Source organism: Garra rufa, chromosome 11 (assembly GCF_049309525.1).
Source record: "Garra rufa chromosome 11, GarRuf1.0, whole genome shotgun sequence".
Classification (NCBI taxonomy): domain Eukaryota; kingdom Metazoa; phylum Chordata; class Actinopteri; order Cypriniformes; family Cyprinidae; genus Garra; species Garra rufa.
Window position 1 is genome coordinate 29,971,831 of NC_133371.1, and position 19,927 is coordinate 29,991,757.

The 19,927-nt window shown below is 36.9% G+C and overlaps 1 protein-coding gene across 1 annotated transcript in view; it reads left to right on the forward strand.

The window, feature by feature from the left end:
- The window catches only part of cttnbp2 (cortactin binding protein 2), a 58,363-nt gene that overhangs the window by 10,594 nt on the left and 27,842 nt on the right, over positions 1 to 19,927 (forward strand). The gene's annotated exons all lie outside the window — the stretch shown is intronic.

Genomic DNA, 19,927 nt, shown 5'->3' on the forward strand with positions numbered 1-19,927 from the left:
CATTGAGCACCCCTATATTGCCAAAATGGTGTGATGCTCGTTTCACCCGCGAAGATTCGACTGTGAGATCGGTGGTCGAATCAGGCTCCGCATATCGATGCATCGAATCTTCGACTATTCGGGGACAGCCCTAATCGGCTATATATATTAATATTATTTTATTATTTGTTTCTATTATACTTATATTACCATTAGCAGGTACTTTCTGACATTATCTCTAGCTCTATATATAGGTATCTGAATGTAGCATGCAATTCAAAGAGAACAGCTTGGAGCTGTTTGTGTTGTGTCAGGGTATTTGACTCTCTCTCTCTCTCTCTCTCTCTCTCTCTCTCTCTCTCTCTTCCCTCCCCCTTTCACCACATTTTACATTCTATCTGTCAAATGCAAGAGGCAGAACTATAATTCCACATGCACGTGTCTGTAAGAGCAGCTTAGCTGATCCTCGCACTGCCATTCAGCGAGGCTGAGGACAGTCAGCCGAGTGTTTGTGTGTGTGGGTGGCTGGATGGATGGACAGAAGCGCATGTTATGAGAACACTATCCAAACAGTTGAAAATCAATTCAATTTATAGACCCGCATCCAAGGTATTTTCCAGCACCCTCCCATTTATTTAGAAGTGCGCTCTCAATCATCTATAAACACGAAAGATAAAGAATCATAGCAAAATACTGGAAATCCTAAAGAAGCAGAATAAATCAAGCATGGCAAGCGTCTGAGTCAGCCATTTTGTTTGCTTTTACCCTAATGGCTTTAGTTTTGCCTGAGCATCTAGCAAGATTTACTTGAAAAGAGCGCTGAAGTAGTATCTTCCAAGCTTTTTAGTGCAGAGGGGGGTGAACACAAAGTCAACTGAGTCATCAAATAGTAGGTGGGAATCCATACATAGGTCTTTGTGTTTAACAGGCAGAAATGAAGAAATTCATTTGAGGTTTTGGAAAAAGTCAGAATTGATTTTAAATTTGATTTCGCTGAGGATAAAGGAGGCCAGCACATACTTGGCTGTATTGTCTTGATCATGATGTCGTTAAATGTGATGGCACGGTGGCAGGGAGCATCCCGTTTGGGTGATTAGTTGTTTGAGTGAGCACTCAGGTCACGGGCACCATGTTAACTCGCTGTTATTTCTGGCTGCAGGCCAGCTGAAGTCCAGCCCTGTTGATGTGACAGCCGCCGCTCCACCGGGCTCTGTTTGAGAGAGATTAGGGTTATGATGTGGAAATGTTGTCTTAACCCTCACAGCCTAACAGCATGCAGATGCCCCAATATCTTTTTTTTTTATCTGGAATTGTCCTGATGCACTGTAATGCTGAAGATGTACTATTTCAGGATATTTTCGAACCACCACAAAAGTTTATATTAAACCATTTGTCAGATGATACTCAAATTGTATCACTCAAGGGAAAATTCATACATATTTTGTTTGTGATGACAGATAAACAGAGTAAAAAGCATGTTAATTTGACGCAAAGGAAAGCTGTGAGATATGAGAACACAAGTCTGTTGAATATGTCATGTTGTTTTGTACTAAATAATTATGTCCTGCTATGTCTAATTTTCACCACCCAGAAGTTATTTTGTGTATTTTTAATATTTTGACAGCTGACAGCATGCCACATCCTGAACAGAATGTACTCTCAAGCTGTACCATCTCTCGCAGTCTTGTTTTTGTAGCAGAAAATTAAATAGTTTTTTAATTACACTACCGTTAAAACATTTGGGGTACTTTTTTCTTTAAAGAATAATACCTTTATTCAGGAAGAATGCTTTGAATTCATCAAACGTGACTGTTAAACGGACAGTTAACCCAAAAATGAAAATTTTGTCATTAATTACTCACCCACATGTTGTTCCAAACTCATAAAACCTTCGTTCATCTTTGGAAAAGAAATTAAGATATTTTTGCTGAAATTCGAAAGCTTTCTGAACTTTTGCAAACAGCATGATTGACAGACGATCTGACCAATCATAACACTGAATCTGCTATTTTGTCTGACAAATCAATCGGGAGTGTAGATTAACTTCAGTGGACTTAACCTTGAAAAAACTTTCCGCGGTTGAAATAATATACATTCTGATGTTCATTCATGTTTATTTCGAGCTTTAAGTAAATAAGAAAAAAGACAATTGGTTCACGTGTCGATTGATCTAAGGAGGCAATGCAGTGATCCGTCAGGACACATTGAAAGGCACAAAATAGTATTTATTGTTTGAATTTTGTAAAAAATGACATTTTAAAGCTGAGACCTGGTTTCCTACCAGAAGTAACTTGCTTGGTCTTGTCTGTCGGTGTGTTGTCAGTTTCCTTTTTGTTCCACAATGTATTTTTCACCTCGTGAGAACATAATGTGTAGTGTGAGAGCGCCATTGTTTGTCGGACATAGCAACAGTAACTAAGGAGGAAGGGTCGATTGACTTGTTCAAGGCCCAGATAGGTAGTAGGGACATCATTAAAATAGTTCATGTGACATCAGTGGATTTTATGAAGCTATGAGAATACTTTTTGTACACAAAGAAAACAAAAATAATGACTAATAAACAATAAAAAAAAGTTCATTTTGGGAGTTCGAAATGACTTGCCAAAGCGAACTTTCTGGAAAAGTTCGTTATAGCTGCAAAACACCTTTTTCAACTGTCTACCCTAACTGTCTTGAACGCATGCATTTGTGGTTAAAAAGTTTATAAATATTAACTTATTTAAGAAAATGACCAATCGTTTTGCTAGATAAAACCCTTATTCCTCAGCTGGGATTGTTTAGAGCCTTTTGAAGCTGCACCAAAACTGCATTGAAGTCCACTCAAGACCACTGAAGTCCACTATATGGAGAAATATCCTGAAATGTTTTCCTCAAAAAAACAAATTTCTTTTCGATTTGAACTTGGTAGCTGCGTTGCTGTCTATGCAGGGTCAGAAAGCTCTCAGATTTTTCGCAAAATATCTTAATTTGTAATCTGAAGATGACCGAAGGTCTTACGTGTTTGGACCGACATGAGGCTGAGTAATCAATGACGAAACTTCATTTTTGGATGAACTATCACTTTAAAAAGTCCTACCAGCCCCCAAATTTTGAATGGGTGTAATATGTGCATAACAGTTTGTTGCTACTCATAAAGTGTCTGGTTTAATCAGTCTGGTTTAAATAAGTAGATATGTAATCAGATGTTACTGTATCGCTTTGTTGGAGTCATGATGGGTTAGAGACTTCAGGGGTATCCAGAACAAGCAGGCCTTTGTCGATGTGTAGCCCTTCTGGGGATGTTTTGTCCTTCCCACTGTCTGAGGAGATATGACGCTGTTCTGAAATTAGGCTGAGACAAGATTCTTTTAGCATACAAATTCCTGTCCGTAGTCCTTGGAGAGCAGAAAGGTAAGTGTCCTTGCTTACCCTTAAAACTGGCTGGCTTGAAATGCATCCACTTTAGAGCACTGCCGCTCTTCCACTGTTGTATTGCATCATGTTATCTGGTCTCTAATCACCTTGACTGAGATTTAAAACTACTGTACAACCTCTGGGTTACGAGCCCAGATCTTTAACCACTCTTCCACACCACCATTCTTTCTCCTTCCTCAAAAACTTAACAGCCGAACCCGAAATGAGACAGGAGCTGAACACTCAGTCGTTTAAAATGAGGCCAGGCTGTTTCTCACTGAGAGATGAATGGCAGTTTAGTCACTCCAGGCGCCAGTTACTGGTCCTCTGCCAGCCTTTCCCACCTCGACCGCTCCTGTCCTTATATTTCACCAGCCACTCTGTTGTTGTCAAAGCTGTGGTTATTACATTTCATGACAACCTTAGTTACCTTCTCAAGAACAGGGCTGGATATCTCTATTACCGCACAAACTGAAAACATTATTTTGAATGTGGCCTTTCTTTATATAATGAAATTGCTTGCAGAATGTAGTTTTGTTTTTCTGTGTTGATTTCATTTTGAAACGTGTACAGTTGAGGTCAAACGTTTACATACACCTGGCAGAATCTGCAAAATGTTAATTATTTTACCAAAATAAAAGGGATCATACAAAATGCATGTAATTGTTTATTTAGTACTGACCTGAATAAGATATTTCACATAAAAGACGTTTACATATAGTACACAAGAGAAAATAATAGTTGAATTTATAAAAATGACCCTGTTCAAAAGTTTACATGCACTTGATTCTTAACCAAACAAGGAACAAACAAAGAACTTATGAACAACTATCACTAAACAAAAACCCACAGCTGTTGACTATCCAGGTAACAAAAAAAGCATTAAGAATCAAGTTATGTATTTTGGTTAAATAATTAACATTTTGCAGATTCCGCAAGTGTATGTAAACTTTTGACCTCAAGTGTATATGGCTCATGTTTTGATTTCATTGGACTTTAAGAGACTTTCTTTTCATTCTTGAATACCTGAGCTGTATGTGTATGAGAATTTACTCTAAAGCCCAAATTAGGCACATATTCACTCTTCCCCTCAGATTAAGTACATCCTTAAAATAAATACATTTGTTCTACTAAGCTACCCTGAAGGCTAAGCAGACATATATAATGTAGTATATAACACCTCAGGCTCATGAATATAGCTTTAAAGCAACGAATATCTATTTTCCTGAATATTTTACCATGTATTCATTTTCTGGACTGGTGCAAGAATCTGTTCTGGTAAAGAAACAGGTAGTATTTGCAGCATACCGGACGCTGTGATGCTTTATTCATTGGCTGTTTGAAATAAGCTGACATATTTATGAAAAAGTAGTCATCCATTTTGTGTTCATTTTAGCTGCTTGAGGTAAACAAATGCTGTCATTCAAAATGGAGCTGCCTCATCAGACATGCAGTTAATGTAGTGCAGTTCAGATAGAAGACACTCTTTCACAATTCTTGCTTCAACAAAACGTTTTACATGTAATACTGAATGGAACACTATGTAATACTATATGAACACGTGCTTATTACAAACAAGAATAGGGTTTGTTTTGCTTGAGGAAACGCGTATCAATATGTCTGTGCGTCGGAATCTGTAAGTTTGTGCGCAGGCTGCGGTTTTACACGTTTATTTGATTTTCATAGATTGGCCTGTGGAGCACCGCACAGAAATGTGGTTCATTCGAGAGGGTCATTAAAATAGGCCACAAACATCATTAGAGAGGCATGACCAATTTTAGCGTTCCAGCAGTGCCTGTCGATCTAGTGGCGGAAATACACTGAAACCCTCTCAAGTTCTGTTTCAATGACTCTGTGGGAGAAAACCCCACCATCCCCCAACCAACCCCCACCAACCCATCATGCGTTCAGCAGTGTTAAATAATTAAAGGATGTATGCCTTTCTTATATAATGACGTCGCTATATATACTCTTCATATGTGGGGGATTATATGTGGAGGATGGGTCTTGAGGAAATACGCTCTTTCCTAGTAGTCCATCATCAGTTGTTGATGTTTAGTTTTTGTAATAATATATAAATAAAAATAATATATAAAGAATAATATATAAAGAAAAATATCTATCTATCTATCTATCTATCTATCTATCTATCTATCTATCTATCTATCTATCTATCTATCTATCTATCTATCTATCTATCTATCTATCTATCTATCAATTATTCTATCAATCTATCATTTTATATATCATTCTGTCATCTGTCTATCATTCTATCATTCTATCTATCTATCTATCTATCTATCTATCTATCTATCTATCTATCTATCTATCTATCTATCTATCTATCTATCAATTGTTCTATCGCTCTATATATTGTTCTGTCATCTATCTATTATTCTATCGTTCTGTTGTCTGTCTATCTATCTATCTATCTGTCTGTCGTTCTATATATGGTTCTATCATTCTTTTGTTCTATTTATCTATTTATCTATCGTTCTATATCTATATCTTTCTATCTATGGTTCTGTCTATCGTTCTGTTGTCCATCTATCTACTGTTCTATCATTCTTTCTAGGGGTGTAACGATATGCCTAGGTCATGATACGATACGTATCCTGATATTGGGTTCACGATACGATACGTATCACGATATTTTGAACAAAAATTAAAATATGAAACTGAAAATCAAACAACAGATTTATTAAAAAAAAAAAAAAAATTTCAATAGCTTTCTACAAGGTCACATTTTAAGGTTTAATAAAAACCTTCTGTATTAAAATGAACAACTGATAAGGTCTGTCTGTCACTGATTATTTTTTTTTAATTTAACATGATAGTGATAAAATTGTTAAGATGTCAAATTCTTTAAACCTGCTAGCAATGCAAGATTCTTTGTGTGTGTGAAACAGAGTTCTACCCGACGGGTGAACCGCTATAACTGACGTAACGGTGGAATAATATTTATCTGTCAGGTGCAGTGCGGGTGACATGCACAGGTATTTGCTCTTTGGACTCAATCCGGTACACGCTGACGCTGCTCTCAAACGGTCCCGTGCCTGTGTTCGCGCTCTGTCTGAAAACCGTTTAAAAGCCATTTCACAAGGGACGCGTCAAGCGGTGGAATCTCTGTGCGGCTGCCGCTTTCTCTCATAGTGAAAGTGTTTTGCGGTCGAGCTGGTGTTCGCGACGCGGTCTCGGGGTAAACGTATTGCAAACAACAAGGTCTCACTTTACTTTACAAAAACAAAATAAATGAAACGTAATGAAAATACTATGTGTGTTATTTGCTATTTGTCATTTTATGGGACAATGACTAGCGTGGTTTTCATGTCAGACACAGTTTACTATGACATTTTACACATAATTGTATTTTTACTGCGCAGGCTATACTACACACATTTTCTGGATTTTTTTTTCTTTATTAATAGCCTTTCTCCATATTTTATGGATCATACAGCTCCGAAATGTTGCCATACTGCTGAATTAAATGAGGAGGGAGGGTCCGCAATCTCTGGGTTGGTTGCCATGTTTCCTCAAGTTCTTCTTCAACTAGCTCAAGTTTTGCAGGCAGGCGTCACATGATTGGAAAGGTAGTCACGGGGTGTGTCGCGATTCTCCCTTATTACACCGCGACACAGGGTCGTGGATCTGAGTGTCGCGATTTCGGTTTCATATCGCGTATTGTTACAGCTCTAATTCTTTCTATCGTTCTATATATCGTTCTGTCGTCTATTTATCATTCTATCTATCGTTCTATTGTCTATCTTTCGTTCTATCGTTCTATATTGTTCTGTCGTCTGTCTATCATTCTATCTGTCGTTCTGTTGTCCATCTATCGTTCTATTTATCTATCATTCTTTCTATCTATGGTTCTATCTAACATTCTGTTGTCTATCTATCTATCTATCTATCTATCTATCTATCTATCTATCTATCATTCTATCGCTCTATATATTGTTCTGTCATCTATCTATCATTCTATCTATCTTTCCGTTGTCTGTCTATCTATCTATCGTTCTGTCTATCTATATCTTTCTATCTATGGTTCTATCTGTCATTCTGTTGTCTATCTATCTGTCTGTCTGTCTATCTATCTATCTATCTATCTATCTATCTATCTATCTATCTATCTATCTATCATTCTGTCATCTATCTATCGTTCTATCTATCATTCTGTTGTATATCTATCTGTCTATCGTTCTATCATTCTATCTGTTTATCTATTGTTCTATCGTTATATTTATGTTCTATCTATCGTTCTGTCGTCTATCTATCTATCTATCTATCTATCTATCTATCTATCTATCTATCTATCTATCTATCGTTCTATCGTTCTATCGTTCTATCTATCATTCTGTTGTATATCTATCTGTCTATCGTTCTATCATTCTATCTGTTTATCTGTCTATCGTTATATTTATGTTCTATCTATCGTTCTGTCGTCTAACTATCTATATCTATCTATCTATCCATCTATCTATCTATTGTTCTGTCATCTATCTATCGTTCTATCTATCATTCTGTTGTATATCTGTCTATCGTTCTATCATTCTATCTGTTTATCTGTCTATCGTTATATTTATGTTCTATCTATCATTCTGTCGTCTAACTATCTATCTATCTATCTATCTATCTATCTATCTATCTATCTATCTATCTATCTATCTATCTATCTATCTATCTATCTACTGTCTATCTACCATTCTGTCATCTATCTCTCATTCTATTGTTCTTTCTATCATTTTATCATTCTATCATTGTCATCACAGGATAAATTACATGGTAAAATAAATGGAGCCATGGTGAACGTAAGACATTTCTTTGAAGAAAAAAAAATCATACCAACCCCCAAACTTTTGAACAGAAATCTTCAATGTGTGTATGTATGTAATGTAATGTATTTCTATATATAGAACCTTTGTCTCTAAATGTGAAAATGATTTTTGTACTGCTGCCCCATGCGCTGTTACCCATGAGTACACTGTATATTCATCTGTAAATAATGAAATTGGCTTTCTCAGCCAATCAGCAGGTGTCTTGCTTTATGTGTGGTGTGCGGCTGTGGCATGTGGTTTAATCTTCCTAAGTGCGTACTGTAAGGAAGTCAGTGTATGGTTTTGTTTGTGTGAAAACCTCAATGTATACTTAACAGGCACTTGTCATTATAACACGCTGGGGTTACTTAGCTTTGCCTTTCTCTTGTGACTTGATGATTCACTCATTTGTGGCAACTGCTTCTAAGCCCGTTTTCTTCAAAGAATCCAAAGAATCTTTTTTCTGTTGCTTTTCTCTGCTGTAAATGCCAGTGAGCCTCTGCTGTGACCCGTTTATGTAAGAGCTCCTTGCGGAGCTGAACTCGAACGTTTGAGTCGTGTTGCATTCGACTTTGACAGGAAGGAAAAATCATGGCTGGTCGTGATTCATTGCTTCACATTGTACACAGTACAGAAAATGCCCTAAGTAGTGCACAGTTATGTAACATATGGGAACACAGAGAGTGTTTATGTGTTTAATGTGTTTATTCCAGGTCAAAATTTTTTTTACATATCTTTAAATATGGCTGAATCTAACCCTGTCTCTGTTGCTTATCCATACAGAAGATGTCAGACTGCATTTGGGATATATGCAGCAAAAGCATGAGTGGATTTCCATAAGTGAATCCCAAAGGGAAGCCAGTTTCTGAGTGTGTGAGTGTTTCACATCAGAGTAAAGCAGCGCCTTGAGCTTAATATGAATCTGACCCAGAAGTGAGTATGCATGTGGGAGTATGACAGTTCCTCTTCACTTCACGAGCAGTGCTGTAGTACCGTTTCTATATTACATCTGTGTCCTGTTAATTTGATGTCAGCTTTAATTCTTGTCGATAGAGACCAAGTTTGTGTCAGTGTTTTTTTTTTCGGTTTGACATTCCCTGCTGGATAGTTTTTATAGACAGCTTGTAATTAAAAAGAAGGATTTCCTCATTGCCTGAATTGTTTGTTATTGATTTTGTCTCTGACTCTGTCGGTTCTGCTTCTCTCAGCAGTGGCTCATTAATTTGATTGGTACTTTTAATAGAAATCTGACAAACGGCACAATGTCGTTTACTCAGCCGCAAGCTTTATTTTGCCTGAGCAGATGTCATGAGAATAACGTTTCTATCACGTCCTCATATCCTCAGAGGTAAACTGATAGCAAACCTACTGAAGAAACAGCAGAAACCAGCTAAATGTGCTGCTACAAGCTACAAACAAGGTCAACAATTAACTTTTTTATGACACCTGCCAATAGCAAAGTGCAGATAAATTAAACAGCCATAAATACAGTTCTGACCTTCATTCTGAACATAGTTGACAATACAATTTTTAATTTTAATTTCATGTAATTATATGGTAACACTTTATTTTAAGGACCAAATCTCACTATTAAGTAGTATGCATATTACTAGCATATTGGCTGTTTATTAATGCTTATAAAGCACATATTAATGCCTTTTTCTTCTGGACCATATTTTAGATCTCCTAACCCTACCCTCTACTGAAGCTTAACAACTACCTAACTATTAATAAGCAGCAAATTAGGAGTTTATTGAGGCAAAAAGCATAGTTTATAGTGAGAATTGGACTTCACAATAAAGTGTGACCAAATATAGTCGTAGTTTATAGTTGATATGATTTAATGTTTTTTAAAGAAGTATTTTATGCTATGGTAATCACAAAACATTTCATACAGTTGAGGTCAAAAGTTTACATACACCTTGCAGAATCTGCAAAATGTTAATTATTTTACCAAAATAAGAGGGATCATACAAAATGCATGCAATTTTTTACTTTGTACTGACCTGAATAAGATATTTCTCATAAAAGACATTTACATATAGTCCACATGAGAAAATAATAGTTGAATGTATAAAAATTACCCTGTTCAAAAGTTTACATACACTTGACACTTGAACACTGCGTTGTTGCCGGAATGAACCACAGCTGTGGTTTTTGTTTGTTTAGCGATAGTTGTTCATGAGTCCCTTATTTATCCTGAACACTTAAACTGCCCACTGTTCTTCAGAAAAATCTTTTTCACCATCTTTTTACACTGAGGACAACTCAGGGACTCATATGCAACTATTCAGAAGGAAACACAATCATTAAGAGCCAGGGGTAAAAACTTTTTGAAATTGAAGATCAGGGTAAATTTAACTTATTTTGTCTTCTAGGAAACATGTAAGTAGCTTCTCAATTGTAAAAAATTCTGTTCAAAAGTTTTACACCCTTGGCTCTTAATGCACAATTTTTCCTTCTGAAGCATCAGTGAGCGTTTGAACCTTCTGTAATAGTTGCATATATGTCCCTCAGTTGTCCTCAGTGTGAAAAGATGGATCTCTACAGTCATTGTTGGGAAGGGTTCAAATACACAAAAATGCTGAAAAACCAAAGAATTTGTGGGACCTGAAGGATCTTTCTGAAGAACAGCAGGCAGTTTAACTGTTCATGACAAACAAGGGACTCAAGAACAACTATCACTAAAAAAAAATAAAAAAATAAAAAAATAAGAATCAAGTGTATGTAAACTTTTGAACAGGAAAATTTTTATGAATTCAACTACTATTTTCTCTTGTGGACTATGTGTAAATATATTTTGTGTCAAATGTCTTATTCAGGTCAGTACTAAATAAGTACTAAATAACATGTATGTAAACTTTCGACCTCAACTGTATTTTCAATGCTGAAAACAGTTCAGCACTTCTTAATGTTTTGGTAGAAACTGCGATAAGAATCTAGGATTCTTTGATTAATAGAAAGTTCAAAAGAACAGAATTTATTTAAAATCTAAAACATTTGTAATGTAAATGTCATTTTAAGGCGACCTTGCTTAATTGTTTTTAGAATACTTTCATTTAAAAATACTCATTTGGTAAATGCATAGTTCACCCAAAAATGAAAATTCTGTAATTAATTACTGATACGGGGGAGATAAAAATTGTTGAATAAAGTCATTTGTTTTGTTTCTTTGTGCACAAAAAGTATTCTCCCTTCATAAAATTAAGGTTGAACCACTGATGTCACATGGACTATTTGAACAATGTCCTTACTACCTTTCTGGGCCTTGAATATGGTAATTTTGGTTGCTGTCTATGCAGGGTCAGAAAGCTCTCGAATTAAATAAAAAATATCTTAATTTGTGTTCTGAAATTGAATGAAGGTCTTACGGGTTTGGAACGACATGAGGGTGAGTAATAAATGACAGAATTTTCATTTTTAGGTAAACTATCTCTTTTGACCTTAGACAGGGTTATACTAATGTGGGTCAGGTGATCTGGACCTGATCAGGGCTCAAAATTGTGGCTTGTCTGAGAGGGTACATGACAGATGGTGGTTGGTATTGGGGGTTTTCAGATGGGGGTGGGATGGTCCGTAGGGACTGCTCGGTTGCCCAGATTCTCTCTCTCCCCCTGTGGACCCAATCCTCTCCCTTTTCCCCCTGAATAGAAACCCTTAAACCTTTAGTGCCCTATTTTTCTACTAAAACAAATAACATACAGGCCCTATACCATATGCTATTCCGCTTGATCGTCAGCAGCCATTTATGGCATTCAGTCTGTCCCAGAAAACTGAAAACGTTCACAGCCTGTAAGTCACGAGCATTTAGAGTCTCTCCAACTCTGAATATTGTGTTTTACTCTGATGTGACTGTCACAAGACTAAATTTCTTCTCAGCTTCTCTCTTCCTCTCCATCAACCCGATGCCTTTTGATCTCACATTTGGGTTAGGAGAGCTGCGGAAGTCCTTGGCCCACAAAGCCAGCTCTGTGTTGATCTAATTGAAAGGCCCCTTGTGAGAGCCTTTGGATACACACTCACATTCAAACAGAAGACACAGAAAAAGCACTTCCACCACAGAAACGTCTTACTCATGGGTTAACCTCTACAAGTCAGTGTAATGCGCCTGGGGGCATCTGCAGAAAGATGATGGCAGGTTTTGAGGCTCACATAGAGACACATTTGAATTAGCCTCAGCTTGGTCATGACAGTAAAAGGAAGTGACTCGTTACTTCACCTTTCAGAAGAGAAAAGGCCCCAAAAATGTGAAGTGCTTGCCACTTTCTCACTTTAGTTCCCACCATTTCAGTCATCCCCTGTCACTCCCCTCAAACCATCTTTGTCCTCCCCTCTCTCTCTGCTCATTTTCAGCATCTCTTCCCCTTTGGCGTTGTGCCCTGGACCCCTCACTCAACCAGTGCGTGCCTGTAAAGGTTAATGCTAATAATACCAGAGACCTGCCTGAACTCCACCAGGAGTCCTGTGTACACAATTTAAGCTTTAGGCCTGGCAGAGAGAGTCTGTGAAGTTTCAACAGGGTTTCTTGTCTTATTCAGCCTCTAAAAACCCAGTCAGATTAGGACACAGCTAAATAAATAAACTCAACTTGACTTGACATTTAATGGGCAATTAGGTTTTCCCTGCTGCCTGCTTTCTCTCCAGTCCACCTGGACCAATTGGATGGCAGAAAAAATGAGTCATTCACAAATCACAGTGATATTGACGCACATTACCGTATGCCTGTCCAAATGTTCATATATTAAAGGAATGGTTTACACAAAAATGTCTGTTTATGTTGTTCCAAACCAGTATGACTTTCTTCTGCAGAACACTAAGAAGATATTTTATAGCTATATGATAACTAGAATTTTGGTTACCATAGACTTCCATTATATGCACAAAATATCTTCTATTTTTTTTAAACAAAGAAAATATCTCCATGAACAGTAACTTCCAAACAACAGCATAGTTCATACAATTCTGTTATTATTTACTCTACCTCATATCATTTCAAACTTGTCTGACTTGTTTATAACCTGCTGACTTTCTTATGGAAGCCCGTTTCCACCACTAAATAATAATAAAAAAAGGTTACATCTTTCCCAGAATTGCGAGATACAAACTCGCAATTCTGACAATTTTTTTTCGCAGAACTTCAAGATATAAACTTACAATACTGAGAAATAAAGTCACAATTCTGAGAAAAAATTTGAGATAGAAACTCGCAGCTGTGATGTTTTTTCTTAGCAATTCTGACTTTAACATGCAATTGCAAGTTAAATAAAGACAGAAATAAACAGTCAAAATTGTGAGAAAATGGTGAGTTTACGTCTTCCATTAAAAAAAATGTGCATTTGCATGTTATAGTAAGAAATGTAAACAAGACAAACAGTCAAAATCACAAAAAGTTTCTCAGAATTGTGACTTTTTCTCAGAATTGAGATATAAACTTGCAGTTCTTATAAAATATCAGTCTTTTTGTTGAGTTTACATTTTACAATTCTAAAAAAAGTTGCAATTCTTTCTCGGAATTTTGACAGTTTTCTCTCAGTTATGACTCGTTTTTTCTCATTTTAATTTCTGAATTTATTTCTTGCAATTGCGAGTTTATGACTTTAACTCCAATTCCAAGTTTAGATCACATAATTCTGACTTTGTAACTCACAATTGCGTGTTTATATCATGCAATTCTGAAAAAAAAATTTGAATTGAGAGTTTATATCTTAATTCTGACTTTATAACATGCAATTTTGAGAATTTTGAGATTTAAATTTGCGATTCTGAGAAAATATGTTTTTGTGGGTTTACATCTCACAATTTAAAAAAATTATAATTGTGTCAATTTTCTCGCAATTTTTTTTTCTTGTTAGTTTATGTCCCACAATTCTTACTTTACATCTCAGGCCTGGCAGCTCTGACTTTATAACTCCAATTCCAAGTTTATTTCAAGTAATTCTGACTTTGTAACTTGCAACTGAGAGGTTATATCATGCAATTCTGAGAAAAAAGTTAGAATTGCGTCTTTATTTCTCAATTCTGACTTTATTCATTTAACTCACAACTGCATGTTATAAAGTCAGAAATGAAAATGAGCAAAAAGTCAAAATTGCAAAAAAATGTCAAAATTATGAAAAAATGCGAAAAACTCAGAATTGCTACTTTTTCCTCAGAATTCAGATATAAACTTGCAATTCTGAGAAAATATCAGTCTTTTTTTGTGATTTTACTTCTCACAATTTAAAAATGCAATTCTGACTGTTTTTCTCATCATTTTGACAGTTTTTTCTAGTTTTCATTTTTAACTTTATTTCTTGAAATTGCGAGTTTGTGTCCCGCAATTCTTTATATCTCGCAGATCTGACTTCAAAACTCCAATTTCAAGTTTAGATCACGTAACTCTGACTTTGTAACTCAAATTGCAAGTTTATATCCTTCAGTTCTGAGAAAAAAGTAATAATTGCAAGATGTAAACTTGCAAGTCACAGTTACCTTTTTTAATTTTTTATTCAGTGGTGAAAACAGGTTTTTATATGTTCTTTCTTCTCTGAAACTCCAAAATCTCAAAATATTTGAGATTAGCTTTTTCCCCCTATGTACAGTTGAAGTCAGTGGGCTCCAATGTTGTTTGGTTCCCAACATTCTTCATTTTTTTTTCCCACAGAAGAAAGAAATACTGGTATAATATCATATCAGGTTTGGAACAACACAAGTAAATGATTGAATTTTCATTTTAGGGTGAACTACTTTAAATTGAAATAAGAGAGTGAAAATGGTCATATAACTCTAATCACAACCTTGAATAAAAGTTGGCATAGGATAGGATAGGGCCCTTTTAATATTCTTGTAATTTTGGTAAGTTCAATTTTGGCATGAAGTGAGGGCTTTTACCTTGAAGCTGTCATAATAAATTGCTCTGCAGTAAAACAGAAATGTACGCCTATGTCCTAAAAGATTTGAATCTCATTCTACAGTATAACAGAGAGCAACAACTAAATCATGGCCTTATTATAACTATCTAAAGCTTTAGGATTAATATGAACAGATGTGTTTTGTACAAAGCATCTTTGTTCTAATTTTCTACAAACAATAATAATATCAGTCATACGTAACTCTTCTGTGATGATTTGTGGCTAGTTTCCTCCACCGTAGTCCCACCATTTACTTCAAACAAGAATTTTGATCTCTGATCATCATGCAATATGTTGAATGTTGCTCCTGACCCCAATGATGGACAGATAAAGTAGTACATAAGGAGGAGGAGGGACGGCACAGCCTCTGTGATTATAGAAGAGATTTGTGAAAGCCTAGAGGAAAGTGCCAGATGGCTGAGAATCTCAAAGCGCTCCATTCTCTATCTGCCATGACACACAGACATTTCTCCCGCCCCCAGACTCCCATCTCTTTAGATCTCTCGCTCTCTGTCTTTCCCTCAACCCCCTCCTCACTCTCTCTTCCTCTAGATTTTGCGATGTTTACTAGCTCTTTCACAGTTGTTGGTCAGAATACCACGAGTATGTTTTAATTTGATCTGATTCTCTTTCTGCCCTGCTCATGCTGTGGTTCCTGGGTCATTCCTACTCTAAAACACATTTTCATATCTCTATGAAATATTAAATGGGATAAAATTCTAAACTTGGGAATTGTAAAGAGAAATTATATTGACTTAGTTTACATGCAACATCATTTGTAGTGAGAAAACAACAGGATTATTAAATATTAGCAATGGATCTGATGGATTCTGTTTTATAATACAGGTTTTTTTCACTCTTAAACCTTACAGTAGTATTTTTTTTCTGGCATTCCATTAAAAAACACTTAAATTTAAGGTAAAAGTGTGCTATAAGAGAAATTCCCAGCCTAAACCACCATAAGGAATGTCAAGATGATTCATTCCTTTCCACTTTCTAATAATTTTGTAGTAGACCATGGTGTAATGTTCAGTCTGTATGAAACATCATCCATCCATGTACATTCCTTTGATTTAAGGCTGTCTCCAATTTTTCTCACCCACTTCCTTTTGTTTTCCACTTATATGGCAGACTGCACTCATAATGAAATAAGCCTGGTCCAGCACTGGTCTGTCTGTTCGTGCTAAATGGACTGAATGCAACTCACTGAAAGCCGTGATACTTAGCAGAAGTAAACTGATCCTGACACATGCAATAAGAGTCATCTATCTCAAGGTTTGCATGTGTGCGTGTGACTGTTTGTACATCTCTAGGTTGATTATTTCCTTCTATGGTTAGGCAATAGTTGGCCATTAGCCTCCAGGATGCTTTGTGCTCTTTGCATGGTTTCTTCCGCAGTCTGTGTAAAATAGGGACACCCTGTAGAGAGTGAAATTGTAGATTATCTCTCGCATTTGATCTGCTTGTTCATTTTATAGCATTACTTATCCAGGGCAGATGGTTAGTGTAGATCAGCCCAGTGGGTTGCCTGACACTGAGCATGTTTTGTGAGGACAGAGTCACGTATAATGTTTTTGTAATCATCTAAAGGGTTGGTTCACCCTTTAAATTAAGATATTTTTGATGAAGTCAGCAAGCTTTCTGACCCTGCGTGGACAGCAATGCAACTGACATGATTAAGGCCTAGAAAGGAAGTAAGAACATTGTTAATATAGTCCATGTGACATCAGTGGTTCAATAGTAATTTTATTAAGCTAAGAGAATAACAAATATAACAACTTCATTCAACAATTTCTTATCTTCCGTGTCCGTCTTCGATGTGCGTTCATTAGAGTGCCACGACGCATAATATACACTAATATACATTCAGTGCCTTGCGAACGTATTCATACCCCTTAATTTTTTCACATTTTGTTATGTTGCTGCCTTACGTTAAACTGATTCAAATTATTTTTTTCCACATCAGTCTACACTCCATACACCGTAAAAGCAAAGCAAATTTTTTTTTGGACATCTCAGTAATTTATTACAAATAAATAACTTAAAGGTCCCATATTGTCAAAATCAAAATTTCCTGTCTTTTTTCATGATAACTGAGGTCTAGGGGCTATGTAACTACCATATGAGTTTCAAAACAGTCAATCCACAGTAAACTGCACACAGCCTGCTTAAAGTAGCTGTTCATTTTCACGAGCCGCTGTGACTTCCGTACAGATGTGACGTCCGATCTACTCAGTCACCGCTTTCATTTACCACCCCAGCACCAACCACCGTCCCACCCTCCTTTTGTCAAACCCAGACAATATCGTGTCCATAACATTGCTAAGCAACAACAACACGAAAACAAGTCGAGAAAACCCTGTTCAGTCTATAGATGTCGAAACTACATCATTGCACAGGCTTCAGAACAACGTGAATATAAGAGACCAGTGGCACGTCAACTTCAGCCTCTTTCACACAGCGATTCCGGTAAATACACGAATAATGTGTCCCATGATTTGTTCCGGAATTGTTTAATTTGGTTCATTCACAGTTGTTTTCCGGAATCTGCGCGTGCTTTACACACAACCCATAAAGACATGTGACGTTTGGATGTGAGATGTAATGCGACACGTACGTTTCACTAAACCTAAACTAACCTGAACAAACTGTGCTTCAGCGCTGACAGTGCGGAGCTGGCTCTGCCTGATCGCTGCTTCATTCCACCTTGCACGTATTTTTTTGTCGTGAAGAGTCGCAGGGTAACGTGCATCATCACTACAACACTGCCTTTATTGTTCTGGCTTTTGTTCACACAGCGCTCCTTCCCGTAATTTTCCAGAATCAGCGCGCATTGTGAAAGGGGCTTTACTAAAGCAACAGTTATGTAGCTTACTGCATTCGGTGTTTGAAAAAGAAAAAAACATTAATGATCATTCTGAAATATCTTGTTGAGTATCAGCAGGCTAGGCTCTCTCTATTGCTCTGGGTTCGGCTACAGCATACATGACCGTAGTTACCTGTGATTGGCCTGGCTGTGCGTCACTCAGAAAACAACAGGACAATCAGAAAAGAGGCTCATGAATATTACTTAGATGGGCCAAAATCTACCTGTTTTTGACAGAGCTCCTAAAAAAGGAGCTGTAAGAATATATTGAGATGGATTTTGGCACTTATACCGCAAATATATATTCTTAAGGACATCAACAACTAAAATAAACCTCCAGAAATGTGTACAATATGGGACCTTTAAATGATTCCATTGCATAAGTATTCATACCCTTATTTGGGACAGTTGAAATTTAGCTTAGGAACATTCATATTGCTTGTAGATGTTACTACATTTTGAGTGAAATTAAGCTGTGGCAAATTCAATTGAATAGGTATGATTTGGAAAGACACACACGTCTTAATAAAAGGTCTAACAGCTGAAAATGCATATCAGAGCAAAAACCAAGCCCTGAGGTAAAAAAGAAAACTGCATATAGAGCTCAGAGACAGAGTTGCATCAAGATACAGATCTGTGGAAGAGTTCAAAAAAATTCTGCTGCATTGAAGGTTCACAGAAGCATGTAGTCTACGTTACCCTTAACGGAAGAAGTTTGAAACAATCACGACTCTTTCTAGAGCTGGCCTAGAAAGTGACCAAACTGAGCAATTGATGGAGAAGGACCTTGGCTAGAGTGCTGACCAAGAACCTGATGGTCACTCTAGTTGAGCTCCATGATCATATATGCAGATGGGAGAGACTTACAGAAGGACAAACATTACTGCAACTTCATGGTGGTGTGGCAAGAGTCAATCTTCTCCTCTAAAGACACATGAAAACACATTTGGAATTAGCAAAAACGCAACTAAAGGACCCTCAGACTGTGAAAAACGAGATTCTCTGGACTTATGAACCTCAATTCCATGCATCATGTTTGAAGGAAACCAGGCACTGCTCATAACCTGCAGAGTACCATCCCAAAAGTAAAGTGTGCTGGTAGCAGCTTCATGCTGTGGGGCTGTTTTACAAAGGCAGGGGCTGAGAGACTCATCAGAGTAGAAGAAAAACTCAGTGAACCAAAATATTGAGAAAGCCTTAATGAAAACCAATTCTAGAGCATACAGAACCTCAGACTGGGCAGAAGGTTCACCTTCCAACAGGACAATGAACCTAAGCACTCAGCAAGAGTGGCTTATAGACAACTCTGTGAATGTCCTTGAGTGGCCCAGCCAGAGCCTGGGCTTGAATCCAATCAAACATTTCTGGAGAAACCTGAAAATGTCTGCCAGACCACATCCAAGCTGACAGAGCTTGAGAGGTGAAGAGGTGAGGCAAAGAATGTCATATAATTGCCAGATGTTGATGTGCAAATCTTGTTGCATCATACCAAAAAGTCTTGAGTCTTTAAAGGTGCTTCAACTAAGTACTGAGTTAATACTTATGCAACTTAACAGAATGCATCTTTTGGCCCACTAGTTAGCCTTTTGATCCAAGTTACAGTTAACATAGTTGCTACGCCTCTGAATCAATGTTGCATCTCCTTCCAGTGAAATACAGCATCAGTCATCCATGTTGATTTGTGTCAAGGAAAACATCACATTTGTATCTGATTGTTTGCCTGGGGGCATTATGACCGGGTTGGCCCTTAGCTGACTCTGCTGAGATGACCAGCTGATCTTAACACAGCCTAGGTAAATGTCATGCTTAATGATCACCCCTGAAGAAGTGCTAAGAATGTACTGTTTTAAATGGTTTGTGTTTGTGCATTGGAGAGTAAAAGAGCATAAAGGCTTCTTTTGTGATTAATGTTCACCTTAATTAATAATACAAGATTGTTTATGCACTAAAGTTCCCACTCCAGAACAATTCCCAAAACACATACC